We start from the raw sequence: 18,026 nt of genomic DNA on the forward strand, positions 1-18,026 counted from the left end.
CTGGAATTACTCTTTGCTGTTTGCAGTTTTTAAATAGTCCAGTCTCCATTTCCCCACAAGGTAATAGTGTTGTGCAGATCTGTAGAAATAGGAAAAGCCATGCCAAGGAGGGGTGTGCCACTCGGGAAGGGGCAAGAAGAGGAGGAGCCAGTGGAGCCAGCGCCCCCTCCAGCCAACTAGCTCCCTTTAGATGGAGACTTCAGCCACACATGTATTCCTTACAGAGGGACCAGGCCAGCTCTAAGAGGAAATAAACCCACCTGGTGAGAGACAAGGATGACAGTGGCCAGCATGGTCACTTTCGATGTGATCTACTGTCCTTCCAGGAATGTAGAGCTGCTGGACATGGAGTGGAACAGCTCAGACCACATCTGCCACTCATTAAATAGGCTATGGCAGCAAGGTAAATGGCACTAAGCAGAGGAGGACAGGTGGCTCTGTGTATACATGATGCCATCGTAGCAGTAGGCAGACCTACAAAGTATCCAGCAAGGGTGCAGTGAAAGTGAGAGACCTTCTGGATGTGCCCAGAGATGTTGGTGGGTCTAGAGGCCCCCTAGGTGCCACTGCTGGCTCATTTTTTGAAGTTGTCAAAACAAAGGACAAAGCTCAGTAGGTGACTGGGCATTATGATGTCTGCAATGCTAAACATAGAGAAGTGACTGTCAGTGAAGCTTGGGAAGACCAATTTTCCAGGCAGAGACAGGCACGGAAACACATGCTCAATACTGAGCCCAGGTGGAGCTTGCAAGATAGAAAATGAAGGGGAATGTCAGTTGACTGCATAGCCACTTACATCAGGACATTGCTGTTGAAGATGTAGGCTAAGGAAAAAATGACTCAAAACACATTGTAGATTAGCAGCCTTGAGAGAAGCAGGTAGGAGACCTTTGTGGGTGAAAGTGGTTATGACGACATAGAGACCCATGGCCAGAGCATCAGTGAGGAGTCAGTGGCCACTGAGAACACAGATGAGGATAAGCGTAGCAGACAGAAGGAACGATTATAATTCAGCAGTAGTAAAACACCCCCAAAAGCTTATGAAATCTTAGTCTGAGGTGAACAGGTCTTGCTAAAAACTGGCACACCAAGAGAAGAGGAAAAGCAAATGCTATTGCTGCAAGAACCACTGGACATATTGTAAAATTGACTTACCTGAGTTAAAGAAGAACATTACTAGAAAAAAGATGATGCTTCAACTGAGAGGAGCAGCGCCTGGGCAGAGTTAATCATTTGGATACTGTTGTTGGTGCTGCAACCATGAAAAGTCCAAAAACTCTCATTGTTTTTCTCCTTATTCTGATTTTCAAAGTCCATATTAAGAGACATGAAAAATACCATGGTCTGTAAGAGGAATGCAGATCAGGAATGTGGACACTTGACTGGAGTCCAGGCTGGGAACAGGCCATGGTGGCCGAGGGAGGCACTGGCTGGCGAGGTGAGGTCACGCCAATCACGCTGCAACCCATTCATCTTTTTGTTGTTCTATCCATTATGGAAAGTAGATTATTAACATTTTCCTACTGTTGTTATAGAATTGTCTGTTTCTCCCTTAATTTTATCAGCATTTTCTTTGTATGATTACCTTCTTTGATATTCAGTGCATGTATGTCCATGACTTTTATATCTTCCTGGTAAATTGACCCTTTTATAATGTAATGTAATTTATTCTTATAAGAGTTTTTCACTTCAAGTCTATTTTATGTGTGATATTAGCATAGCTACCTCTGATCTCTTATATAATTTGTGTGGGAATATTTTTTCCATCCTTTCCCTTTCAGCCTATGTGTGGACTTAAATCTCATGTGGGTTTCTTATAGACAGGATGTGGTTGGACCTTGTGGGATTGTTTATTTTGTTGAATCCACTCTGCCAGTGAACAGCTGTTTTGGTCTGAAGGTTGAGTCTGACAGAGATGAATACCTCAGGTGGCCTCCAGACAGGTCAAGTGTTGCCACATAGTGCTGTGCTTCCTGCTCTGTCCATTTTGTGGAGAGGATGGAGGGCTGCTGCTCCTCCCACACTTCACTGTCCTGTACCGGGGCAACAGTGAATGAAGACACCATTCAATTTCTTACCATTTTAAGTGACGTTTTTTTAAAAATGGCATTTGCTTCATTGCTGTAAATCTTTGACTGATTATCTCCCAGATGTCCTATAATGTTATTCCAGTCAGTTTTTAATAGTTTATCTAACATTTCTGTGGATGAAATGAGGTTGGGTCTTCTTAGTTTCAAATCTTGCTTACATTTCTCTCATGACCTTATGACATCAATTATTAAGTCTTAGGTAGACATTGTTCTTTTATGACACTCTACATTAATTTTGTCTGTTCAGGAATTACATATAACTGGGAGAATGCTTGGTCACACAGTGTTCTTTTATATCTGATGTCGTTCCCTCAGCATGATGTGCTTGGGATTCACGTTACTGCTTGTAGTTTGCCGTCTTTTGATAGGTCAGTAGTATACCACTGTATAGATAGATGTACATATTTATCTACTTACTGATGATGGGCATTCTGCTTGTTTCCTTTTTGGCTATTACAAATAAAAGCATAGTGAATTTTTAATTATATGTCTTTATGAGGAAGAAATGTTTGTGTTTTTTCTAAGAAATGCCTAAGAGAGCTGGTCATGGTAGTGCATGCCTGTAATCCCACAGCTCAGGGAGCTGAGGAAAGAGGATCACGAGTTTAAAACCAGCCTGAACTATGTAGTGAGTTCAAAGCCAACTTGGACTGCAAAGTGAGATCATTCCAAACAAACAGGAAGGAAGGAAGGAAGGAAGGAAAGAAGGAAAGAAACATATCTAGAGTGGAATTTTTGAGTTACTGTATAACATAAGTGTATGCTAAATTCTTTAGAAAGCTGCCAGAACAATTTCAAAGTTATTATACCAGTTTATTCACCTACTTGCTATTTATGAGGGTTCCACTTGCTCCTCAGCTTGACCAATATTTGGGGTTGTCGGTTTTCTTAAATTCTAATTTTAGTCATTTAGTGAATGTGAAATAGTATATTATTATAAAAGGAGTGGTATTACATGCTTAGGTATTCTTCACATTGGTTATTCATAGGTCTTATAGGCTATGGGAGATTGATGTGTTTACCCATTCATTCATTCATTCAACAAGTATGAATTAGCTATTTTATGCTGGGGAGTCAAATAGGAGCTGGAGCCACAATGTGGATCAAAACAGACCACACACCTCTGGCATAATAGAGTTACAAAACAGGGTATAAGACAGTTCATAAACAAGATAAGTATGTTAAAGTATATTATCATATAATACAGTGATGATTTCTCTGAATATTGATAGAGCAGAGTCAACACGTCAACAGGAACAGGAGCGCTTATTTTTGCTATGCTGTTCAGGAGCTGCCTCTCTGATGAGGTGAGATTTGAGCAGAAATCTGACGAAAGTACAAAAGTGAGCTGTACCAATACCTGGTGAAATTATCCAGCAGTAGGGAACAGCAAGGGCTGAATGTGTGCTCAGCATATTCTAGAACCAGGAAAGAGGGCCTGGAGCAGAGCAAGGAAGAGCACAAGTACAAGGAATAACAGGCAGAGTCTTCTGTTTCCTAGTCTCACAGGTGTGAGGCTTGGACATGTGGACATTGGCACTCCCATCCTCACAACAAGAAAAAAATCTCAACAAACAAAGTCAATGACTTTTTTAGATATGCCAGAAAATTGAAGTCACAGGACAAGCCACATGGAAACTGCAGTCAGGCAGATACAGAAAATCATGGTTTATTATGAGCAGAAGACACCCAGAAACTGTCCTTGGAATGAGATTCTTCTCATTCTTAAAGGGAATGAAAGGTGGTAAAGAGTGGGGAATGGGGGAATAAATATAAGCAAATATATGCATAGAAACACCCCAAAATGTGAAACTGGGGAGAAAGTGAAAAAAGGGGGTGATTATGGCTGAAAATAATCAAACTATGTTTTCTGCATGTACAGATATGCCAAAATGAAACATACTAATCTCTATGATGAATTAAAGAAGAGTGGAAAAGGCAATTCACTGACATGGACTAACTTAGACATACAAACTCCAGAGGCTGATTTTGAGGGACTCCTGTACATTTGTGAATTTTATCCCCAGAAACTTCAACAGGGTCTCAGGGTGAATGTGAGATAATCATCAAGAGGAGAACAAACATTTTGAAATTCACCCAGAGGATTCAGTTTTCCTTTTTTGCTTAGTACGTGCTTACAGTAATACTGATTACAGTTATTATGGGGAGTTTGTACATATACATAAAAGATCTTCTTTTTTGTGGCTTTCCTCTCCCCTCCCTCCTTGCTCCAACTCTTGTTCCCTTTCCCATTTGAAAAAGCAAATGCTCTATTTCCATTTTTTCTTTCTTTTGAAAATTCCTTTTACCTTCTTTTTCTCCCTCCTCCCTCCATTTTTAGTTCTGCTTCCCATTTGACCAAGATCTCCCTACTTTTTACTATCTATCTTTTATTTTATTCTTTATTTAGATTTTTTGGTTTCTTATATAGGAGATATCATGCAATATTTAGGCTTCTGTGTCTGATTCATTTCACTTAACATTATGGTCTCAAGATGCATACATTTACCTACAAATGCCTCAGGTTTATCCTTCTTTATAATAAATACCACATTTTTTAAATCCATTTATTGACATACAGGCTGCTTCCAAGATATCTCACCATGTACTAAACTAAAATGAAAATGGATCAAAGATCTAAATGTTAAAACAGAAAACAGTTAATCTGCTGGAAGATAAATAGGTGATACTCTGTTTTCTTTACTAATAGGCTGCCCTCAGAGGAAAGTATTTCATCAGACCCTAACCTGCTGGAGAATAGGAAATACTCACCTCCACCACCCTCAGACTGAAAGGCAACAAGCATAGTTTGGAGAGACAGAACAAGTATCAGAGCAAAACTCAGATGTAGCAGAGACACTGGAGTTCACAGACTGAGGATTTAAAATAACTATGATTAATATGCTAAGGACACTCATGGAAGAAGTGGATCACATGCAAGAACATAGGGATAATGTAAGCAGAGTGCTTGAAATTTTAAGAAAGCATTAAAATAAAAAGCTGGAAATTGAAAAAAATTTACAGAAATGAAGAATGTCTTTTATAGACTCATTTTCAACTAAGTGTACCTAGTAAAAGAATTAATGAACTTGAAGATCTACTGATTGAAACTTCCCAAGGTGAGAAGCACAGAGAACAAAACAGGCAAAAAAAAAAAAAAGAACAGAAAATCCAGGAGCCTTGGGGCAGTTACAAAAGGTATAACATATGTATAATAGGAATACCAGAAGTAGAAGAGTGAAAGGAATAGAAGAAATATTTCTAACAACAGTGACTGAGATAATCTCAAGATTAATGTCAGACACCAAATCACAGGTTCAGGAAACTCAAAACTCTGAGAAGGATACATAAAAAATAATGTATACTTTGACATGTTATATTCAAATTGAAAATGTTCAATTGGAAAAGGGAAAGAAAAGCTGTGGAAAGAAGCTAGAGAACAAAGTCACCTGCCCTGTGGAGGGTCCAGGAATGCAAGCAAGGTGAAAGTGAGGTGAAATATTTAAAACCTTGCAAAAAAGAATCATCCACTTAGATAGAGACTTTCTTAGCCAAGCAGAGATTGAAGGGATTTGTCCTCAGTAGATCTTCCTTGCATGAAATATTGAAAGAGTTTCAGAGAGTAAGGTTATGAATCAGATACCACAGGCAGATTTCATTAACTCAAGCCGGTTCTGACCTTACTGTTTCCTTCTCTGTGTCTCAACATGTACAAGTATAGCTGACCATACCTGTAATGAGATTGCTTGTTTATTGTTAGTTTCTCTGTCGCTAACACACACGTACACACACAGGCACACTTGTGCACACACGTGTAGTTTTTAGAAAATGGATGTTAGGTATTAGTTTCTTGAGGAATAAGAATAGGATTTCAATTTAGTTGTCTCAAGTACCTCCTGTGATGCTGTAAAGGATGTGTTGGCAATGTGTCTGTCTGTCCTCATCTCTGCAATATGTAAGTTTGCACAATTGGACATGCATACTTTCGTGATCACAAGAAATAGTAATTAGCAAAAGTTATGTTATTTGTGTAATAACTTGAAACTTGCTTCTTCTCTTTCTGAAAACTATTTCCCAACCTCTGTCTACATGTAGCAAGTCTGGTCATCTTTCAGGTCTGACTCAAATGTTAATTCTTTGTTAATATTTCCTGATTTTCCTTGGTCGCCTTTGGCTTAACAGTTTCTGAGTTTCTTCCCAGGTCTGTTTGGGCACCATAATGACTCAGAAGATTTTGTAGAAGAAAGATTCCTGTACCCAGTCCAAATGTACAGAATCTGGAACATTTCCCATAGCACACCCATAGATAAGATTTTCATACCCCAAAACTGTTCTGTGGAAATACTGCGTCTGACTGTAGTGTTTCCTGTTCTCCAGTGCATTCAGGGGGATGCCCTGACCCTTTGTCATACATACTCCAGCACTTCTCTGCTTCTTTTTATAGTGTAATCTTTTAAGTTCACCAACAGAATCCGCACATCCATCTCCTATTCACAAGACTGTGCCCCTAGGGGACAGAGAAAATATCTCAGTCACCCCCGAGCATCTACTTCTGAGTATGGCATACATTTTTGGCCCTTATTATTAAAATTTAGCAGACTTCACCCAAACCACTTAACTAAAGAAGTAGGTTATGTTATATAGATCCTGGAATTCATGGGAGAAGAGAACTTTGACTTCTGAAAGAATGGAACCAGGGAGTAGATTTTCTTAAGAATAAAGACAGCCACCTTGTCATCTGCCCGTGTCCCTATGGTTCCAAGATCTTTTTCTCTTGTTTTCCTGCACATGTGCTTCCTTGTTCTTTGAGTTTCTGCGTCCACAGTCAGGAAATAGCTAGCCATCCTATGTCTTCTGAGCTCATGGGTTCTCAGTTCAGCTGGGTCTCCACAGAGTGCATTCCTCTGTCCTGTTTTCATATGTCAAGAAGATGAAACCTGACTTCACAGCTTGAATCAAATATCCACTCCTGATCCAATCAAGCCATGGCTAAGGGAAAACCACTGCCTAACAGATAGGATATTTTTAGCTCCAAGTAGTAAAGCATGACATTAAGGAAGGTATGGGTAATGTTAGTATTTATAACATTTATAGTTTAGATAGAGAGAGGCAGTTCCATGGTTAATTTCCATTGATGAAACTGTTGAGATCATTGCCTTTTATAGCTATAGGATGACTGCAGCAGGTATAGGCATCATATTTTCATACAACACAGTTCAAGTGGTCATTAAGAACTTGCAGGTATCTGTTTTTAACATAATCTCTAAAATGTCTTTCTCAGGAGACTTCCCTGTGGAGTCATTGACCAGGGTCACCTTGTAGGTCTAGCTGGAAAAGTGAGCCTTGGAGAAGGGATTCTGGCATTTTCAGGCCCTAGAATGGAAGACAGGCTCTATCAGCAAGTTATGGTGGGTGATTGGTGTTCATGTGTACACTGGCCCCTTCACCCAAATGAATCTCTCCTGCCTCCAACATAACCTGTGGGTTGATGGAGGGAGAGGTGGTCAGAATTCCAGAGGCCATGCCTACCAGGTCCTTTTTGGGATGATCCCCACCAGATACAGTACTGGTGGGTCAGAGGGACGAGCCGAAGAATGCCTGTTGAGTTTGCTCTCTGTGGTCATCTAACCCTGCTGAAGAGAAAAACTCTGAGACTGCCTTGTTCCATATGATCACACATGATGTCTGAATTGCTACATTTTTTAAAAAAGAAAAAACTACCCAAGGTAGCAAGAAGGTGAGAAACAGGAAGGTTCTATGCTATTGAAAGGTTGGTTCAAACAGCCTCCTGTGGAACAGTCAGTGTGGAAGGAGGGTAGAAGCAAAGACTGAGGAGACGAAGCGCACCACTGGGGTGAAGGAGAACTGCAGACAGCATAAGGCGGCTCAGGAAGAGGGGTGGCCTCGGAGAGGGGGGAAGTCACACTTCCTAAATCAAGCTGAGTGAAGTAGGGACTGGCTGCAGGACAGGAGCGAAAGGTGCCGGGAGGAGATAGCCGAGATTGATGAGCCAGGGCTGCGCGGGCCCAGATTCCACAGCTCGGAGCCAGGAAGATGCCTCTCGCCTTGGAGGTCACTTATTTATTTATTTTGTAACAGAACCTAACAAATTCTAAAACCAGATAAATCCAATTACCCGTGTTTTGCCTTCAGGGAGTGTGAAAGATTAATGGTGGTATTTTGGCAGTAGCATAAAAAGAAATAGGTGGTAATAACAAGAAGGACTATAAAAAGCCTGGAGAGCTGGCTGTAGCTCTTGCCTTGGGCAGTGGCTACTGTCTGCACTTGGCCACCTCTGCTCCTTCCACTTTTGGAGGCAGTAGGCTGGACTGAAGCACAGACCCTCATCTTTCTCCAGGTCCAGAGAGCAAAGGAAGGGCCCTGCATTCTTCCTCAGGCCATACTCTCCTTCCCACTCTCTTTTGCCATCACCTGCAGACACCAAACATTTTTAGTTCTCATATTTTAGAAAAGGGAACCATGTGTCTCTCTGGGAGTTAGCCCTGATGCTTCACAAAACTCCTAAAGTGGTTTGGGAGGGTCATTTTCTGCAGGTGACAGGGAAGGAGAAGAGGGTGGAGCAGCCTTAGACTCTCTTCTCTTGATGACCTCCTTAGGCCCTTGTGCTTTCTTTTGCTGCAGTAGGAGACCCACTTTTGGGAACATTTGCTTCAATACACAAGTGCTTCCGGTGCAGCTTACTGCAGACCAGTTAGGAGCCTGTGCACCCTCGCTGCGCTGATAGAGTGAAAGCTGCATGGGCAGAGGGTGTGGTGTGTTGTATTTGCAGCTTTGTCCTGTTCATTTTCATTGCATGCACTTTCCGGTATCTCCCCAACATAGTTATTGGCCTATGGAATGTTTCTTCTAAAATGTCTTGTTTGATAGTCACACATTATGCTTTTAAAAAATCATTTTTTATTGAGATATAATTCACGTACCATAAAACTCACCCTTTAAAAGTGTACAATTTAATAGGCTTTAGTATATTCATAAGGCCATGCAACCATTGCTCAGTATCCCAGGATGTTTTCACCCCTTCCCTGTATCCCTGAACCCCCTAGCAAGCACCTTGCCACCCCACTTTCACGAGCCTCCAGCACGCACTTAATGTGCTTAACATATGTGCCTATTCTGGACATTTCATATGCATGGACTTATACGATATATATGCTCTACTTTTAACTTTTATTTATTCATTCTTTTACATACTCATGCTTTTTCTCCTTCATTCCACAGAACTTTGTTGAGCTCCTGTCATGATTCAAGCATTTTGTTAGGCATTATGAATGGATAACAGTCTCTGTTCTTAAAAAGCTCATATTTTGAGCTGGGAAAAGATGGAAGCAAGCAACTTGATACATCGTGTAAGTGCTCAGCTTCTCTGAAAAGGTACACATATAGGGCCAGGCTGTTCGCCATTCTGCTGCTTCTGTCCAGGCAGTGCCTCTGTGCCTAGGAATATCTCTTGGACTGCAGAGATTAGGCACTGCAACCTGTCACCCTGGGGCCTAGCTCAACTTTCCATGGTTCTAGCCCAGCTCTGATGTTCATATTAATTTCTGAGGGCAGGCTTAACTTAGTGCCTTACTTCTGAACACTTAGCAGATAGCAGCCTGTATCAAGATAATCCAAAAGTGGTGTTAAAACTGATTTCTGGGCCTCAACCCAGAGTTTCTAACCTAGCAGGTCTGGGGAGAGGTCTGAGAATTTGCATTTCTAATACATTTCCTGGGAGTGAGGGAGCTGTGTGTGCAAGGATTACATTGTGACATCTCTGCCTTAGAATCTATCCTTTACTTGCTGGTCTTTGTCCTGGTAGCCTGTCTCGCATATCTTAAGCTCTTAAAGTTAAGGCATTTTTTTTCTTGCTAGTTTCTTACCAAGCCTAGTCATTAAATCCAGGATCAGGGCTTAATGCCCAAGTCACTACCTTCTGCTTACACTCCCAAACACTGTGTACTTCTGGGTTTGGTCTTCTCTGAGGCTTGCCAATGTGTTGAGTCTTGTGTCTACTGTCTTGTTGTGTTTACTAAGCTCTGTATATCATGAATCTCACTGAAGTTAGTTAGCTTCTAATTCTAATCTGAATTTTCCCCCTGTAGTTAATTGGATTATACACAATAATGTCCAAAGATAATGTTTCATTGTTATACTTCCTGTTTCCAGCATCCTGCTTCATGAGATCATTGCATTGACAAGGGTGGCAGCATATTCTTTTCTTTCCATCTGTGGCATTTTGTGTTTCCACGTCCACATTTGTAAGGGCCATGCCAAATGGATACCTCTATTGCCTTGTCCTCTAAATGTTCTCATTTGAGTCTACTTATAAGATTGATGGTGATTGGGAGTCCCTATCTAAGAATGTTTAGGTTCTTAGAAAAAAATAACAACCAAAAATTGCAGCTAAATATATTAGAAAAAAGAGTTAGATTGTTGGAGATATTGTAAAGTGGAGTTAACTATCTTTATAAAGTAAATCTAAGACCCCCTAACTTTGCTATTCTTATATTTACTTTTAAAAGTGAATGTTTTCCAGGCAGTAAAGTGTATGCTTTATACGATTCTGATTTCAAAAAGCTCAAGAGCAGGAAAAACAAATAAATGATGATTGAAATCAGTTTCGTTACCACATGGTTTGTGGGGCAGTGCCTAGAGAGAGGCATGAGGAAAATTGTAGTAAGGGTGGGAATGTTCTGCATTTTGATCTGGGCGTGTTTGAAAAATGTATATATGTGTGAAAAAAATCACTGAGCTGTACTCTTGAGATCAGTGACCTTAATGTTCACTTTACTTAATGAATGTTAATCCTCAATAAATACAGCACTAAAATATGCAAAACATTCTAAAATGTGAATGTTAAAAATAGCACTACAAGAAAGGTAAAAGTAGATTTTATCCATTTAATTAAGTTAGTAAATTAAAGATTCCATTGTGCTTTTACGCTATTGTGAGATAATTTTCAGGACCAGTGACATAGAACTAACCCTTATTATAAAATAGGAAAACATTGAAATGATAAAAAAAAATGCCCACTCTGTACAAGAATGGAGTAAAGGTACTGGCATATTCCTCAAAAGAATCATGGAATACCATGGATTAAAAACTTACTTTGTACATGAAGGATCTAAATTCCCATGTATTTTAACAAAGAGGTACGGAGTTTGGAGTGATCCAAGGACTGTCTTGAATTATGTTCACCACCACTGCTACTACTACCATCACCACCACCTTCACCACCACCACCACTGCAGAAAACATAAACCACAGAGAAGACAGAGACACAGCCATTGTTCTAGATTCTGCTAAGGAAATTAGGTTGATGTCAGGGCAAAATAGTAGGTCTTTATTCAGATTCCAGGAAAGGCTTATCATAGCTAATCTAGTTTCAGGTACCATGGCAACCGGAAAATCCACAGCTTCTAGCCTTAGATTTTCTTAAGAGGAAACCACTTACCTCAGAACACCACTTAGTGATTTTTCCTTTCCTCAGTTCCCAGGAAGAATCATCTGCCACCAAGCTCTACTGATTGTAAGGTCAGTGCTGTCTGGGCCCAGGATCCCTTTTAGGGCCTGGAAGACTTTCCAGCATTGATAAGATGTAGCAAGTCAAGATAATAGGAAAACATGCTAACTACCTTAGGGTTAACCAAGAGCATATATGCCTGATACCAGTCTTCAACATTAATTGATAGATGATTAATTAACAGAGAAAACTGCCTTATTAAATCAGCAATGATAAAAACAGGCCATAGCTGCTACTGAATGCTGTCAGTTGATGTCAGTTTCTGAGGGCAAACAGGCACGTGCGAGGTATAATACAGCGTTTCCAATACATGCTGTGGTGTTAAATCCTTGCTATGGTGTCTTAATAATCAATTGGACTTGAGCATACAATATTTGTCTAATTAACTCCACATCGACACTCAGGAGCCAGCCTCGCTGGCCACAGATGATGGATTAGTCACAGTAGCTTGGCCTTGATTACTGGGAGCCATGCATTCTCTATGCTCTGGGAAGCTCATCAACAGGGTCCAGCATTAGCAGGAACAACCTCTGGGGCCTGGAGTGAAGCTACCATCCCAATTTACAGTAAAATAAGAATGAGAAGAACAGTGCCACTGCCATAGTTTGAATTTGGTTCCCTCCTACTACAAGGGTCTGGCCTCTGGTTTGCCTTGCTAATCACAATGTAATGCCCACAACAGTGAGCTCCTTTGACCCTTTGGTGAAAGGAAAAGACAGGTTGGGGCTCTCTGCAACTCTTCCCTTTCTGCTGTCACCACTCAAAACTCTACTGAGTCTCAGAGAGACTCCATGGGATTCCCTTCACTTTTCAACCTTCACACAGTATATTTTTCTTCTCTTCTACTAATTTACACTTTTTCATTCCATCACCTTTTTTGAGCTCTCCAATATCAAAATACACTATATACTCATTTTGTACAAGTTTTTATATCCTTATAGGCATTGTCTTTTACTCTGCTTTCTTTTCTGGTTTATTGTCTTGAATACTTAAGTTATGTGTTCAAGTTTAGAAACTGAATTTTACTTTGTCTGTCTTGACAACTGTGCAGAAATTTGGTGATGTTCGTGCCTGTGCAGAATGTTGGTGCAAAAGCAAAGGAGAGGAGCCCCTGGCATGACTTAGTGTGAGTTAGCTACACCACGGAAGCATAAAACCAAGTGCAGAAGAGGCCCTCAAGGCTGTGGGCAGAAACCGCGGATAAGAGGCTTTCTCTAGGCAATAATGACATTGTAAAGGTGACTTTTAATTGCCTACTTATTGTGTCCTATTTCAAAGGTATAGCATAAGGTTTATAAAGTTACATATATCATGTGTTATTCCTAATTAGAAGTTGGTGAAATTATGTTTCATACTACAATGAAAAATAAATGGCACAATATTCGGGGTGTAGCTTAGTGGTAGACACCTGCTTACCATGCATGGTTCTGGGTTTGATCCCCAGAACCAAAAGAAAAAACAAAAATCATGAGATGAAATGGCAGATCAGACACTTGAACATTAATATAAATAAACAACTCTGACAGTATCAGAAAGAGAAAGAGTTTTACATGCACTTGCACACAGACTTATTTAATCTTGGGAGTGGGGAAACATTTTAAAATTAAGATGAAAAATCCAAAAACTGTGAAGGGAAAGATTGGTACATAGATAGATGGGCCTTATTAAATGTGAAAGAACTAAACAGATAAAGGTAACAAAATTATTTAAAAGGCAAGTGGTAGACTGCAAGAAATAATTAACAGTGTTTATAGCATTAATATCTAGATTATATAGAGAATACCTACAAATCACTGGCAAAAAATAAATCATGCCATAGAATGTAGATAAAGGATGCAAATAAGCAATTCACTGAAATAAAATAGTGAATAAATATTTAGAAAGATGCTGAACCTCATGAGCGATCAGGGAAATTAAAATATGAAGTACGAATCACCTTTCAAAAAACTAATAGAAAATAACAGTTTGTGTCAGTGAAGACTCAAGGAAAAAGTCATTCTTGGACACTGTTGGTGAGAATATTAATGTGTGACTTTTGTGAAAAGGCAGTTGTCTATATCTGTAAAACCTAGAGATTTAAATGGTGATTTACTTCCAGTCATAGCTTCTAGAGGAAGAGTTTAGAAAGATTCTTGGGATGTATACCCAATGATCTACCTTACAGGGAGTGGTGATCAGGAAAAATGTGGAAACAATCTTTGTGCCTACACAGCCTAGAGTCTTGTTAACCTCTCTGGCACACTTTGCAGCTTTTGCAAAGAATGAGGTGCTGTGGGACTTATCGACATCAGAAAGGTATACAATTCAACCTGGAGGTGAGAAACATGTTGTGTAAGTCATGTATGACGTGTTTGAAATACTGGTATGTGTGTATAACAGTTATATATGACATTTAAAACACTAGTATGTGTATAACAGCTGTATATGTTTAAAAAACTAATATGTGTGTGTATATATTCACATGTACAGTGTTTGAACACAGGTAGGTAGAGTTTATAGTTGACACCTGGGAACAGGATCACTAGAAGGAGAGGGGAAGGTAAGGCAGGGTTCCTATTTCTGTAAACTCCCAATGATTCGAATTGTATGTATACTGCATTGATGTCATTTCTAAAATATTTTGTAGAAAGAAAAGGAAAATAGCATCAATAACAGCAAGAGAAGAACAGAGTTCATTCAACAGGCCCTGTGATTGTCAGGTCCCAGAGGGTGATGCGATATCATTGACAAATGCCGCTCATTCTCAGCCGGTTCCTTAGAGTGCTACTCCCTCAGAGTCCTCATCCCCATGCCTGCTTTATTCTTGCCTCACTGGCTGCTGTGGGTTTGTGCAGGAGTCAGCCAAGCCATGAATGGTTTGGTGTCCTGGTCCTGCTTAGTGCCTTGCCGAGGGAAGGCTTGTTGGGCATCCTCCATATGACTGAGACCAGGTCCAGGGCTGTCTTCAGCAATGACAACTCACCTCTGTTAGTTCTCAGTGCTCAGCCTGCTGCAGGATTCAAAGATCAAAGACAAAGGAACAAAGGTACTGTGGCCATCATTTTCAGCCAAGTCGATTTTATGGTTGTTCTTTCACATATAGAAGCAAGATATTGAACTGTATTTGCTAAACAACTACACACACATTATGCTGGAACAGGAACTTATGATCACAAAGGGTTAGCCATATTGCATAGCAAGATAAATAGCCATGCTATTCATTACTTTTTCTGAAGATTTGCAAAATGACCAGAATATGTAGTTAGACTTGCAGCCTTAGCCTCATCTAGATGCTGCAGAGTTCAGAATGGGTGAATGACATTGACTCACACACGAGAAGACAGTGGGCACTGTAGAGGTACAGAAGAGTCTCAACAGTGGATCAGAACAGAGGCCATTGGCAGTTCTTTTTGCCAGGGGAGAGTCAGACACAGGCACTTCTTTTGTGACTTCCTAATTTGTGGCAGGGGACAGGTGCCAGCAGGTTGCCAAGGGTCAGCCCTCTCCCCTCCTTGTAGCAGAGACACTTGGGAGCATGTCTTAATGGGAGCAGCTAGATGGATTATATGGCCCCGGCTCTTTGAGACAATCACAGTTGTCCTTCACACTCCAAGTGGATGTAATTAACTGCTCTGATAGGATGTTATGCCAATAGCAACTAGGAAAACACCGGAAAATGAGTCAAAAGGATGCCTAGTGAACTGTGGCAGAGGCAGATGTCGGGGCGGGGGGGCTCAGCCTGGTTTGCTAGGTGGCTCACCTTCTCTCAGAGAGCTTAGTGAATGGCTTTGGCCCATCACTTTCTAAAGCAGAGGTGGATCTTAGTAGCTGGGAAAAAAGAAAAAAGAAGAGGGTACATGCCCTTTGGTTTCCCCTCGGAGGTCTGTGTTATTTCAGGAAGAAACATGGTCAGAAAATGGACTGCCCTAGAAGGAGGAGCTTTGGATTCTGGTTCCAGGATTGCACTAAGGGAGCTGAGCAAGCCGCTGCCTTACCAAGTGGCTGGAGTGCTGCAGGGAAGCTAAGTCGGCCTCTTGTAGGAGAAGGGGCCCGCAGCCTCAGTGTATCTTTCTGCTCTAATGGTCTCTGGTTTATACAATGATAATTGAGAGAAACACAGAGAGGGGGTGTGAAATGCATCCAATCACTTTCAGTGATATCACATTAGTTATTTTGTTTCCTGATGAGCCATAATCAAAAGTGATATTTGTAAGCAAAATGTACCAATGTTTGCTAACGGATCATAATTTTAAGTAATTAAATACTAGTTAATTGATTTCCTGAATAACAAATTTAACTTTCCAGTAATCGTATTCTATTAATGCATGCATTCTTATAAGTGTTTTACTATAATAAGTCATTAAGATTTCCTGAGTAAGTTCTCTCCAAATCATTGATTTTAAGTTACTTTTGCTAATGCAAATGCATAAAATCTCATAATGTTGCCATGTATCAATTTCAATCAATGCAGTTATGGCAATATGTGATTTGTTGATGTAACACAATAAAAATAAAAGAGAAAATGGGAAATAATGGAGATTATGGTAATAAGTAAAATATTTGCCAAGTTGCATATAACTTTTCCCACATTGTATTTTAAAGCAATTTTTACTGCTTCAATGTTTCGCTTAAAGGATTATGCTAAAGATCAGTTAAGGTTATAAATATGAAAGCATCAAATAGATTCTGACATATTTTTCTTTTTTTTTTTTTGGTACCGGGTATCGAACTCAGGACCTTGCACTTGTGAGGCAGGCACTGAAACTACTGAGCTAAATCCCCAGCCCCTGACATATATTTCTATAGGGTGAAAGTTGTCTGCCACTTTGCTCACTTGTTTTCAGAAGGCCCATGTGGAAGATCTGGCATGGATTTTTATCCTTTGGGGGGACCCTGAAAAGTTTGAAGCAAAGGCATGGCAGGTTAACAGATCATCCTGGCAGCAACATATGGAAGATGGAGTGGTATAGACTGAGATGAGAGTCAAAAATGAAAACGATAAACAACCCCAGTTAGGAAGCTGTTTCAAACAGTTGATTCAAGAGATGCTAAAGGCCTAAGCTTGAGAGTGTTTGGTGTGCATCAGTAAAAGAGGTGTGTTTTGAAAGCTATTATAGGGGCTGCCTTACCAAGCATGGGTGCCCACAACTGTTCTAATGCAGGTTCTGATACTTAAGAGGTAAGGATCTATAATATAACTTAGCAGAACCCTTTCTTCTTGCCATTTTTCTTCTCTTCATCTCTCTCTCACTGCTGTTCAGATTGCTTCATATATATCAGACTTATGGAAGTTTTTGAAATAAATGAAAAACAGAGCAAGAGGAAGCAGCAGGGGAAAAAAGAGAAGAAACTGGTAGAGACAGGCAGGCATTGTGGACAAGAAGATGAGGAGAAATTATTGGTGTGATTGATTTTGTACAATCCAAACATAATATGTAGATATAAAGAGTGACAAGATAAGACCCTTTTTTTCTTAGCAGTACTTGGAAAATATGAATGCATCCAACTCATTGGCTTTGAAATGCTACTTTTCTAATCCATTTTAGTTCTTTTTCTTTAAAAGAATGTAGATTGCAGGTTTCTAAATGTTTAACTTCTTTTTATAAAGTGTTTCATGAAAACATACATTTTTAATAATGACATTGATTATGGTGTTGATGTTGAAGTTAATTATTAATTATGTTTTTCTGATTTAACAATAAGAGGGGAGATGGAGTTCATTATGTTCTGGTGACTTATGTTATATTGGCTCAAATGTAACAGCTTCATCTTCATCTGAAACTACTATATATTGGTCACCTACTGAGTTTGCAGCTCACTATATTATATAAATATTTTTCTTATGACTTTTACAGTCATAATTTCTAACTTTATGAAACAGAAGGTCAGAATTTTAATATTTCATTGGAGAGCTCTGCAGTCTTAGCTGTTTATTTGTTTTCTGTTTTTTTTTTTCTTTATTGGATTTTCGGAAGCCTTTCTTATATATGTAAAAAAAATCTGATTCTATCCCATGCCTCTGCAAAGGCGCTGAAGACTCCAGGAGTCCCAGTGGTTCTGAGAAACTAATACCTAGGATCCAATTGGTATGTCTCCGTCAGTTCCAAATTGTAAGCCAATTAAATTTGGTGTCCGCCATTTACTATGTCCTGAAGAGGAATAAAGGAAAAGCTCATCAGACACTTCAACTCTGCATTCTGAATCTATGGAACTTTGTAATACTGGGTGAGAGGGAGAGCCATTCCAACTCCTGGAATTCTCTGCTTGACAAGTCTAAATATGTATGTTTTATTTAAATAGAGGTAAATTTGCTTACTTTGTGATTTTTAGACACTAAGTAGAGAAATAGGAAGACTTCCTGCAAACTGTGTTTGCTTCCTGTTATGCCATTTGGATGTGTCGGGGACTAAAGAGGCCAGGGAAGGTGAAGA

The 18,026-nt window shown here is 39.8% G+C and overlaps 1 protein-coding gene and 1 pseudogene across 11 annotated transcripts in view; one reads left to right on the plus strand and one right to left on the minus strand.

Moving 5' to 3' along the window:
• The window catches only part of Opcml (opioid binding protein/cell adhesion molecule like), a 1,190,405-nt gene that overhangs the window by 646,360 nt on the left and 526,019 nt on the right, over positions 1-18,026 (plus strand). The gene's annotated exons all lie outside the window — the stretch shown is intronic.
• LOC147827413 (signal peptide peptidase-like 3 pseudogene) lies at positions 168-5,230 on the minus strand (annotated as a pseudogene). Its single transcript, XR_015452393.1, has one exon. The product of XR_015452393.1 is annotated as a signal peptide peptidase-like 3 pseudogene (transcript).

The sequence above is a fragment of the Heterocephalus glaber genome, unplaced genomic scaffold, assembly GCF_053883595.1.
Source record: "Heterocephalus glaber isolate CG9 unplaced genomic scaffold, H.glaber_assembly_v1.0 deba00001446, whole genome shotgun sequence".
NCBI lineage: Eukaryota > Metazoa > Chordata > Mammalia > Rodentia > Bathyergidae > Heterocephalus > Heterocephalus glaber.